The sequence below is a fragment of the Globicephala melas genome, chromosome 15 (assembly GCF_963455315.2).
Source record: "Globicephala melas chromosome 15, mGloMel1.2, whole genome shotgun sequence".
Classification (NCBI taxonomy): Eukaryota; Metazoa; Chordata; class Mammalia; order Artiodactyla; family Delphinidae; genus Globicephala; species Globicephala melas.
The window spans coordinates 66933191-66943376 of NC_083328.1; positions in this window are offsets into that span (position 1 = coordinate 66933191).

Consider the following 10186-nt stretch of genomic DNA (forward strand, 5'->3'; position numbering starts at 1 on the left):
CAAATAATAAACTCTTTCCAATAATATGCATGCAGAAGTATTTAGGAGGAAGTATACTAGTGTTCACAATTTACTTTGAAATGCTTCTACTTAAACTGTGATTAATTAATTTATGGATACAGGGATAGATATATGATAAAGGAAATACAGTAGTCCTCTCTTGTCTCAATTACCTGTGCTCATCCGTGGTCTGGAAATATTAAATGGAAAATTCCAGAAATAAAATGTTCATAAGTTTTAAATTGCAGATTTTTCTGAGTAAGGTGATGAACTCTCACGCTGTCCTGCTCATCCTGCCCAGGACATGAATCTTCCCTTTGTCCAGCATATTCTGCCCATTAGTCACTTAGCAGTCTTCTTGGTTATCATCCGTGGTGCTTGGCTATCATCCGTGTGTTTAAGTAACCCTTATTTTACTTCAAAATGATTCCAAAGTGCAAAAGTCGTGATGCTGGCGATTTGGATATGCCAAAGAGAAGCCGTAAAGTGCTTTCTTTACATAAAAAGGTAAACGTTCTCAACTTTTTTCTCAGGAAAGAAAAAACTAGGATGTTGAGGTTGCTAAGATGTATAGTAAGAATGCATCTTATATCCGTGAAATTGTGAAGAAAAAGAAATTTGTGCTAGTTTTGCTGTTGCACCTCAAACTGCAAAAGTTACAGCCACAGTGCATTATAAGTGTTTAGTTAAGATAGAAAAGGCATTCAATTTGTACAATTAGATATTTTGAGAGAGAGTGCCATACCACATTCACATAACTTTTATTACACTATATTTTTAAATTTGTACTATTTTATTGGTAGTTGTTAATCTCTTACTGTGTCTAAATTATAAATTAAAGTTTATCATAGGTATATATGTATAGGAAAAACATAGTGTAAATAGGTTTCAGGACTATCCATGGTTTTAGGCATCTACTGGGGGTCTTGGAACACATCCCCCATGGATAAAGGGAGGACTACTGCATAATAAAATGTTAATGATAAAATACAGGTGGTAGACATAAGGCTATTCATTGTGAAATTCTTTCAACTTTACTACATGCTTGAAATTTTTCATAATAAAATGTTAAACAAACAAAAACTCCCTTGGGGACCTAGGCTGAATCCTTGGGGGCACAAGAGAACTGCAACTTCCAAAATCCTGTCTTTAATCCAAATTTCATTTTTAAAAATCCATATTACTTTTATAAATAGAGTTAGACTTCAATAGTTTACAATAGCAAGGAGAAAAGGATCATTGACCCCGTGAAAAGTCTAAAATACAGAATATTCTAAGAAGCGCATTTACTAGTTAGACATGTAGGCATCTTTTTCAATTTAAAATGACATCTGAGCGGGAGAAGTTCTTAACTAACTCTTCAATCCATCACGTAAAACACAAATGAAGAACAGCAAAGATCACACCAAGACCAAAATGCATGTAAGAGAAATTCAAAGACATAATTCAAATGGGCCTGGGGTGAGAAACTCCAAAAGTAGTGGACCTTTAGTTACCTCTATGAAACAGAAAACTTACTCAGAAAAAACTGAATAAAGAGAAAATTTGGGAATTCCTCTCTACTCTTTGAATGGTACCTTTTTGAGGCCAACAGAGTATTTCTATTTCCTTATCACAAGTTTTGGAGACTTCAGCTTCCAGAAACCAATTGGAGAGTTAGGAAAGGAGAGCTTATTACTGTGGCACCCTGAATAAGTGCACTGCTTTGGCAGGAAAGTAGACAGGAAAACTCATGGTAGCAGTACATATTAGAATAGTAGTTTGTCATGTATTTACCTCTTTAGAGTATCAGTTGTTGTTGAAGAAGCTAACTCAGTGCAGCAGCACTCAATTATATGAGTACTGGTTAGATATTGAAAATCAGTCTAGATATTGTGCAATCAACTTGCCCTCTGGGGCAGGGAAGTATACTCCCATGGAAGAGAGCCGGGATGTGAACAATAAATTAATCTACCACAAGAGCCAGAGGAGTTTTTCTACAGATGGGGATTAGGTATCCCATTTGTTGACAATCACCAGATCTTGATAAATTTCCTCTCATTCAGAAATGAGTAAACTGAAAAACATGTTTAAAGTGTAGAATTGGATATAAGAATATGTCTACAAAATAACCTATATAGAAAGAGATGAACTGAGATGTGGAAAAGTAGAAGGAAGAGAGAAGGGACAATTTCAAAGAACATGACAACAAAGTCTGCATCCGAGTCAGTGAAGAACAGAATCAACACGATTTGAACTTAAGATGTGGACATGAAGTACAGTTTGAGTAGTCCTCTAAGAATACAGATGGAAAAGCCAAAAGGAGAGAGATATAAAAAGTATACAAATTGTAGACTTAAATATATTCCTGAGGAAGTACCCAAACAGTTGGAAAGGAAACAAAAATAAAATCAGAGAAAATAGAGTATGTCACCAAGGAGTTCATAACATTTCAGGGAAGTCAATGAAAGAGGTCCAAATGTGATTTTATGCACACTAACTATGATGCAAAATGGGTCAAAGATAAAGGAAATGAAGATTAGAGAGTTAAGGTGACTTGATCAAAGTCAAAAGCTAGAATGGGCTCTCAGGAACTTATTCTATACAGCTTTATTTTAAGAATCATAAATCAGGAATATCAAGGCTGTTCTATTATTTGGAAAGGCTAAAGTGACAATTCCGAGACTCAACCGCTCAGAGTTGTCACCTCTCTCTGAAGTTCATTGCTTTTTAATGTTCTTGCCCCATTACCAGGGAACAACTAAATAACTTCCTTTGCTCTGTTGAGTCATCCATTTGTCTTTACAACAAACACTAATGTTGCACAGCCTTATTGGACACTTTAATAAAGGCCTCTGATTTAAAAAGTCCAGTGGTAATGATAAACAATTTCAACATAAAATGTGAAGGACAGTGTTTAATTATTGAGAGAAACAAAGAAATAGAAAGATTGAGAGAAAGAATCCACAATAAATTATTGTTTGTTTTATATAGTATTTTTCTTTATAATTTACACATATATTCTTCTCTTTGTTCTTATTTCTTCTTGCATCTCTCACCTTCTATCTGGGATCATTTAATAATTTCTATCAGCAGCATCTATTAGTGCTAAATGGTCTTTGTATTTTTTTTCTCTTAAAATGCCTTTGTTTTACCTTTATTCTTGAAAGATATGTTCTCTGAGTATGGAGTTCTAGGATGGGCGTTATTTTCTTTCAGCACATTGAATATATCTTTTTACTTTTTTTTGCTTCCATTTTAGCTGTTGTGAAGTCAACTCTCAGTCAACATGCTATTTATTTGAAGGTAATCTCTCTTTTTTTCTCCACCTCCTCATGAAAATGTTTGTCTTTGGTTTTCTTTGGAATCACTATGGCATGCCTAGGAGATTTCTTTTTAATTCCTACTTGAGATTGTATGGATTTCTTGAATTTTTGGATTAGTGTTCTTCAACAGTTTTGAAACCTTTTGAACCATTCTCTCTTCAGACATAACCTCAGCTTCCTTTTCTATCTCTTTTGCTCTGGTACTCATATTACGTATATGTTTTACTTTCTATATGTACACTCTATATCAGCACTGTTCAATACATTCGCCTTTAGCACAAATGGCTATATAAATTTAAATTTAACTAAAATTAACCATAATTAAAATGTCAGTTCTTCAGTCTCAATAGACACATTTCAACTACTGAAGAGCCACATGTGTCTAGTGGTTACTGTATTAGACATCACAGACATGCAACAGTTGTATCACTGAAGAAGTTTCTGTTGGACATCACTGCTCTATATCTATTGTCTGTGTTTCTATATTTTCTACCTTTTGTTTTCTTTCCACATCTCATTTTGCAAATACTTCTGACTTATCTTCTTATTTAATGATTCTGTATCCAACTCTGCCTAACCTGCTGTTAAATTTATTCATTTAGTTATGTTCTTTTATAATTTTAGAATGCATATTTGTTTCTTTTATGAATCTATGGTGTCACTTTTATGGTGTCTAGTTCTCTGCTAACATTTTAAAGCTTGACTTTTTCTATCATAGTGAGCAGGGTTGTTATATAATCTGACTGGTAATTCTATTATTTGGACGTTACTGAGTCTTTCCCTACACTGCCTTGTTTTTGCTATTTTTCTTCTCTTATGGTACTTCCTGTATCTGGTTATCTCTGATTGTTTGCTGAGCATTGTTTTGAAAACTGACTTTTAGTAATAATTTGAGATTTGATTAATGTTGTCTTCCTGCACCAAAGATTTTTATTTTCTTTTTCCAGAATCTAGGGCATACAATTTTTGGCCATTTTAATCCAGTTTAATGCTTGATGCTTTCTGGAGAGTAGAATGATGCAAAGCTCTCACCTTTACTACCTGGCTATAGCCCTTAGAGTTTCAGCCCAAAGTGGCAGAGGTTTACCAAATCCAGACTCTTGATAGAATCTGCATTCAGACTTTTTATCTCTTCAACAAATAGCCCAAGCTGTCAGTTAACGCCCTGGATCTTCATATGATGAGGGGAAAAGCAGCATCTACTGCTAGACTCCATCTCTGGATTCCCCAACTCTAACAGAACTCTTCCAGATAACTCATTATCTTGTTAGCTCTTTGATGCTCTTAAAACATGATATTTATAATTTACTCAGCTATTTTACTTTTCCTCAGGAATAAAAAATATGTCCTAATGACTTAGTCCATCACTACTGTAAATTAAATTACCTATCATTATTTTAAAATTTTTTGTCTCTGGGGTATAGTGATCAATACCAGAATCTCACCTATGTTTCTCCAATTTAGTTTAGGGATGTTATATGAATACAGGATGTTGTGTTTTCCAAATATTTCACTGAGATTATCTATATTTATTAAAGGTCTATTGGAGACTTTTATATTTTCGCATTTATGCATTTGTTCAAGCCTCTGGCATTCACTGAGTACCTACTCTGACCATAACTCTGATGTGCACTGGAAGTACAGTGATGAACTAGGCATGAAATATATATTCTAAAGGGAAAGACAGACATAAAGTATAAACTGATTAATGAATAAAATAATACCACATGGTGGTATTATGAGGAAGAAGTGAAAAGATTGTAAAATTGAGAGAGAAGATAGAGGAGAGTGGGTGTGGGACCCACTTTAGATGATATTGTCAGGAAAGTCCTCCCTGAAATGATGTTTAAGGTTAAACCTGATGAACGAGAAAGAACAGCAATGAGTAGAATGGATGGGAATCATGTAAAGGGACTCAAAGTTTGGAAATGGTAAAAGAGGACATTGTAGCAGTCAGCAGGAGCCTGACAATAAGGCTATTGTATGTATGCTTCTACAGAAAGCAGATTACATGGCCATGACTGCTTTCTGTAGCTCTATAAATGGGCTTTGTGGCTTACTATCCCCATCCATAAACAAGTCATATAGTAACATTAACGAATTTTCTGTAGGTGCACAAACCTGTAGATCCTCATTTCCTAGGAAAGAAGGCAGGAGTAAATATCGTAAAAAATTAATAATCATAAGCAAGCAACAACTACACAGTGGGTATTTAGTTCTGAATCTCCAACTAATTATTTTGGGAAATTGAGAAAGTCCTTCTATTTTCTCAGGAGGCACGTCCTACTGGCTAACATATTTTAGTGCAGTTTCTCTATTTTGTTACTGTCTATTGATTGCCTAGGAAGGTTTTATAAGATATGGTGTCCTTGATTGCAGGGCATTTGGTTTCCTAAGGATTTTTATCTTACTCAGTAACATGCAAAATTTCCCTAAATTCCAAAAATTTTATACCCAATATAATTTAGAAGTGCTGTCATATACCTATGAAATGAAAATGGAGTAGTGTACTGTGCAAAGATTTTAATAAATACCCAAGGAAAACGTCTTGTCAAGTATGGTTTTGGAGTCTTTCTCTTAAAAGCACAGGTATAATAACAAAAGTACAGCACATCAACATTTGTGCAATGAAAATAAATTGGTACATAGAGGGAAATTCATAACTTTAATGCATATTTTTGAATATAAAAGAAATGACCAATTAACAATCTAAGCATTGAACTCAAGGAGTTGAAAATAAAAGCAGAAAATTCTCCCCCAAAATATACAGAAGCTACTAATAACAGAAGATCAGAAAATGAGGAAATGCAAAATAATAAAACAATGGAGAAAAGTACCCAAAGTACCAAAAGTTTATTCTTTGGAAGTTTATTCTTTGGAATTACTAATAAAACAGACAACCTCCTGGAAGACTGTCCAAAAAAGGAGAAAAGATGCAAAAAAGAAACATAAGGAATTTACACAAATAAGAAATACAAGAGAATTATTTGAAATATGACATAACCACACACATGCAATAAATTGACATTATATGAGAAATTTTTTATAATACTTAAATAAACACTAGCATTTACTTAAGAAAAATATGAATTCTAAAGTACTGATAATTAATGAATTTGTACCTTTTCATCCTACCCAAGTTGTTTTATGAGTGGCTAACTAAACTATCAAGGGCTCATCCACCAGAGGCCAGACAGCAGAAACAAGAAGAACTACAATCCCACAGCCTGTGGAACGAAAACCACATTCACAGAAAGACAAAATGGAAAGGCAGAGGAATATGTACCAGATGAAGGAACAAGATAAAACCCCAGAAAAACAACTAAATGAAATGGAGATAGACAACCTTCCAGAAAACAGAATTCAGAATAACGTTAGGGAAGATGATCTAGGACCTCAGAAATAGAATGGAGGCAAAGATCGAGAAGATGCAAGAAATGTTTAACAAAGACGTAGAAGAATTAAAGAATAAACACCTAGAAGAATTAAAGAACAAACAAAGAGAGATGAACAATACAATAACTGAAGTGAAAAATACACTAGAAGGAATCAATAGCAGAATAACTGAGGCAGAAGAATGGATAAGTGACCTGGAAAACAGAATGGTGTAATTCACTGCCACAGAACAGAATAAAGAAAAAAGAATGGAAAGAAATGAAGACAGCCTAAGAGTCATCCAGGACAACATTAAACACACCAAATTCCCATTACAGGGGCCCCAGAAGGAGAAAAGAGAGAGAAAGTACTTGAGAAAATATTTGAAGAGATTGTAGTTGAAAACTTCCCTAACATTGGAAAGGAAATAGCTATCCAAGTCCAGGAAGCGCAGAGAGTCCCAAGCAGGATAAACACAAGGAGAAACACACCAAGACACATAGTAATCAAACTGACAAAATTTAAAGGCAAAGAAAAATTATTAAAAGCAACAAGGGAAAAATGACAATTAACATACAAGGGAACTCCCATAAGGTTAAGAGCTGATTTCTCAGCAGAAACTCTACAAGCCAGAAGGGAGTGGCAAGATATATTTAAAGTGATAAAAGGGAAGATACTACAACCAAGATTACTCTATCCAGCAGGGATCTCATTCAGATTCAATGGAGAAATCAAAAGCTTTACAGACAAGCAAAAGCTAAGAGAATTCAGCATCAGCAAACCAGCTCTACAACAAATGCTAAAGGAACTTCTCTAAGTGGGAAACACAAAAGAAGAAAAGGACCTACAAAAACAAAGCCATTACATTTGAGCAAATGGTAATAGGAACATATATATCGATTATTAACTTAAATGTGAATGGATTAAATGCTCCAACCAAAAGACACAGCCTTGCTGAATGGATACAAAAACAAGACCCATATATATGCTGTCTACAAGAGACCCACTTCACACATAGGGACACATACAGACTGAAAGTGAGGGGATGGAAATAGTTATTCCATGCAAATGGAAATGAAAAGAAAGCAGGAGTAGCAATACTCATATCAGATAAAATAGACTTTAACCTAAAGAATGTTACAAGAGACAAGGAAGTACACTACATAATGATCAAGGGATCAATCCAAGAAGAAGATATAACAATCATAAATATATAAACACCCAACATAGGAGCACCTCAATACACAAGGCAATTGCTAACAGCTATAAAAGAGGAAATCAACAGTAACACAATAATAGTGGGGGACTTTAACACCTCAGTTACACCAATGAACAGATCATCCAAACAGAAAATTAATAAGGAAACACAAGCCTTAAGTGACACAAGAGACCAGATAGATTTAATTGATATTTAAAAGACACTCCACCCAAAAACAGCAGGTTGCACATTCTTCTCAAGTGCTCATGGAACATTCTCCAGGATAGATCACATCCTGGGTCACAAATCAAGCCTCAGTAAATTTAAGAAAATTGAAATCATATCAAGCATATTTTCTGACCAAAATTCTAAGAGATTAGAAATCAATTACAGGGAAAAACACAAACACATGAAGGCTAAACAATACGTTACTAAATAACCAGGAGATCACTGAAGAAATCAAAGAGGAAATCTCAAAATACCTAGAGAAAATTTACAATGGAAACACGATTATCCAAAACCTATGGGATGCAGCAAAAGCAATTCTAAGAGGGAAGTTTATAGCAATACAATCCTACCTCAATAAACAAGAAAAATCTCAAACAATCTAATCTCACACCTAAAGGAACTGGAGAAAGAAGAGCAAACAAAACCCAGTGTTAGTAGAAAGAAAGAAATCACAAAGGTCAGAGCAGAAATAAATGAAATAGAAACGAAAGGAAACAAGAGCAAAGATCAATAAAACTAAAAGCTGGTTCTTTGAGAACTTAAACAAGATTGATAAACCTTTAGCCAGACTCATCAAGAAAAAGAGGGAAAGGATTCAAATCAATAAAATTTGAAATGAAAAAGGAGAAGTTACAACAGACACCGCAGAAATACAAAATATCCTAAGAGATTACTACAAACAACTCTATGCCAATAAAATGGACAACCTGGAAGAAATGGACAAATTCTTAGAAACGTACAACCTTCCAAGACTGAACCAGGAAGAAATAGAAAATATGAACAGACCAATCACAAGTAATGAAATTGAAACTGTGATTAAAAATCTTCCAACAAACAAAAGTCCAGGACCAGATGGCTTCACAGGTGAATTCTATCGAACATTTAGAGAAGAGCTAACACACATCCTTCTCTAACTCCTCCAAAAAACTGCAGAGGAAGGAACACTCCCAAACTCATTCTGTGAGGCCACCATCACCCTGATACCAAAACCAGACAAAGATACTACAAAAAAAAAAAAAAAAAAGGAAAATTACAGACCAATGTCACTGATGAATATAGATGCAAAAATCCTCAACAAAATACTAGCAAATGGGATCCAACAACACATTAAAAGGATCATACACCATGATCAAGTGGGATTTATCCCAGGGATGCAAGGATTCTTCAATATATGCAAATCAATCGATGTGATACACCATATTAACAAATTGAAGAATAAAAACCATATAATCACCTCAATAGATGCAGAAAAAGCCTTTGACAAAATTCAACACCCATTTATGATAAAAACTCACCAGAAAGTGGGCATAGAGGGAACCTACCTCAACATAATAAAGGCCATATATGACAAACCCACAGCAAATATCAATCTCAATGGGGGAAAACTGAAAGCATTTCCTCTAAGATCAGGAACAAAACAAGGATGTCCACTCTCGCCAGTATTATTCAACATAGTTTTGGATGTCCTGGCCATGGCAATCAGAGAAGAAAAAGAAATAAAAGGAATACAAATAGGAAAAGAAGAAATAAAACTGTCACTGTTTGCAGATGACATGATACTATATAGAGAGAATCCTAAAGATGCCAGCAGAAAACTACTAGAGCTAATCAATGAATTTGGTAAAATTGCAGGATACAAAATTAATGCACGGAAATCTCTTGCATTCCTATACACTGACAACAAAAGATCAGAAATAGAAATTAAGGAAACCATCCCATTCACCATTGCAACAGGAAGAATAAAATACCTAGGAATAAACCTACCTAAGGAGGTTAAAGACGTGTACTCAGAATACTATAAGACACTGATGAAAGAAATCAAAGATGATACAAACAGATGGAGAGATATACCATGTTGTGGATGGAAAGAATCAATATTGTGAAAATGACTATACTACCCAAAGCAATCTACAGATTCATTGCAATCCCTATCAAATTACCAATGGCATTTTTATAGAACTAGAACAAAAAATCTTAAAATTTGTATGGAGACACAAAATACCCCAAATAGCCAAAGCAATCTTGAGGCAAAAAAAAGGAACTGGAAGAATCAGACTCCCTGACTTCAGAGTATACTACA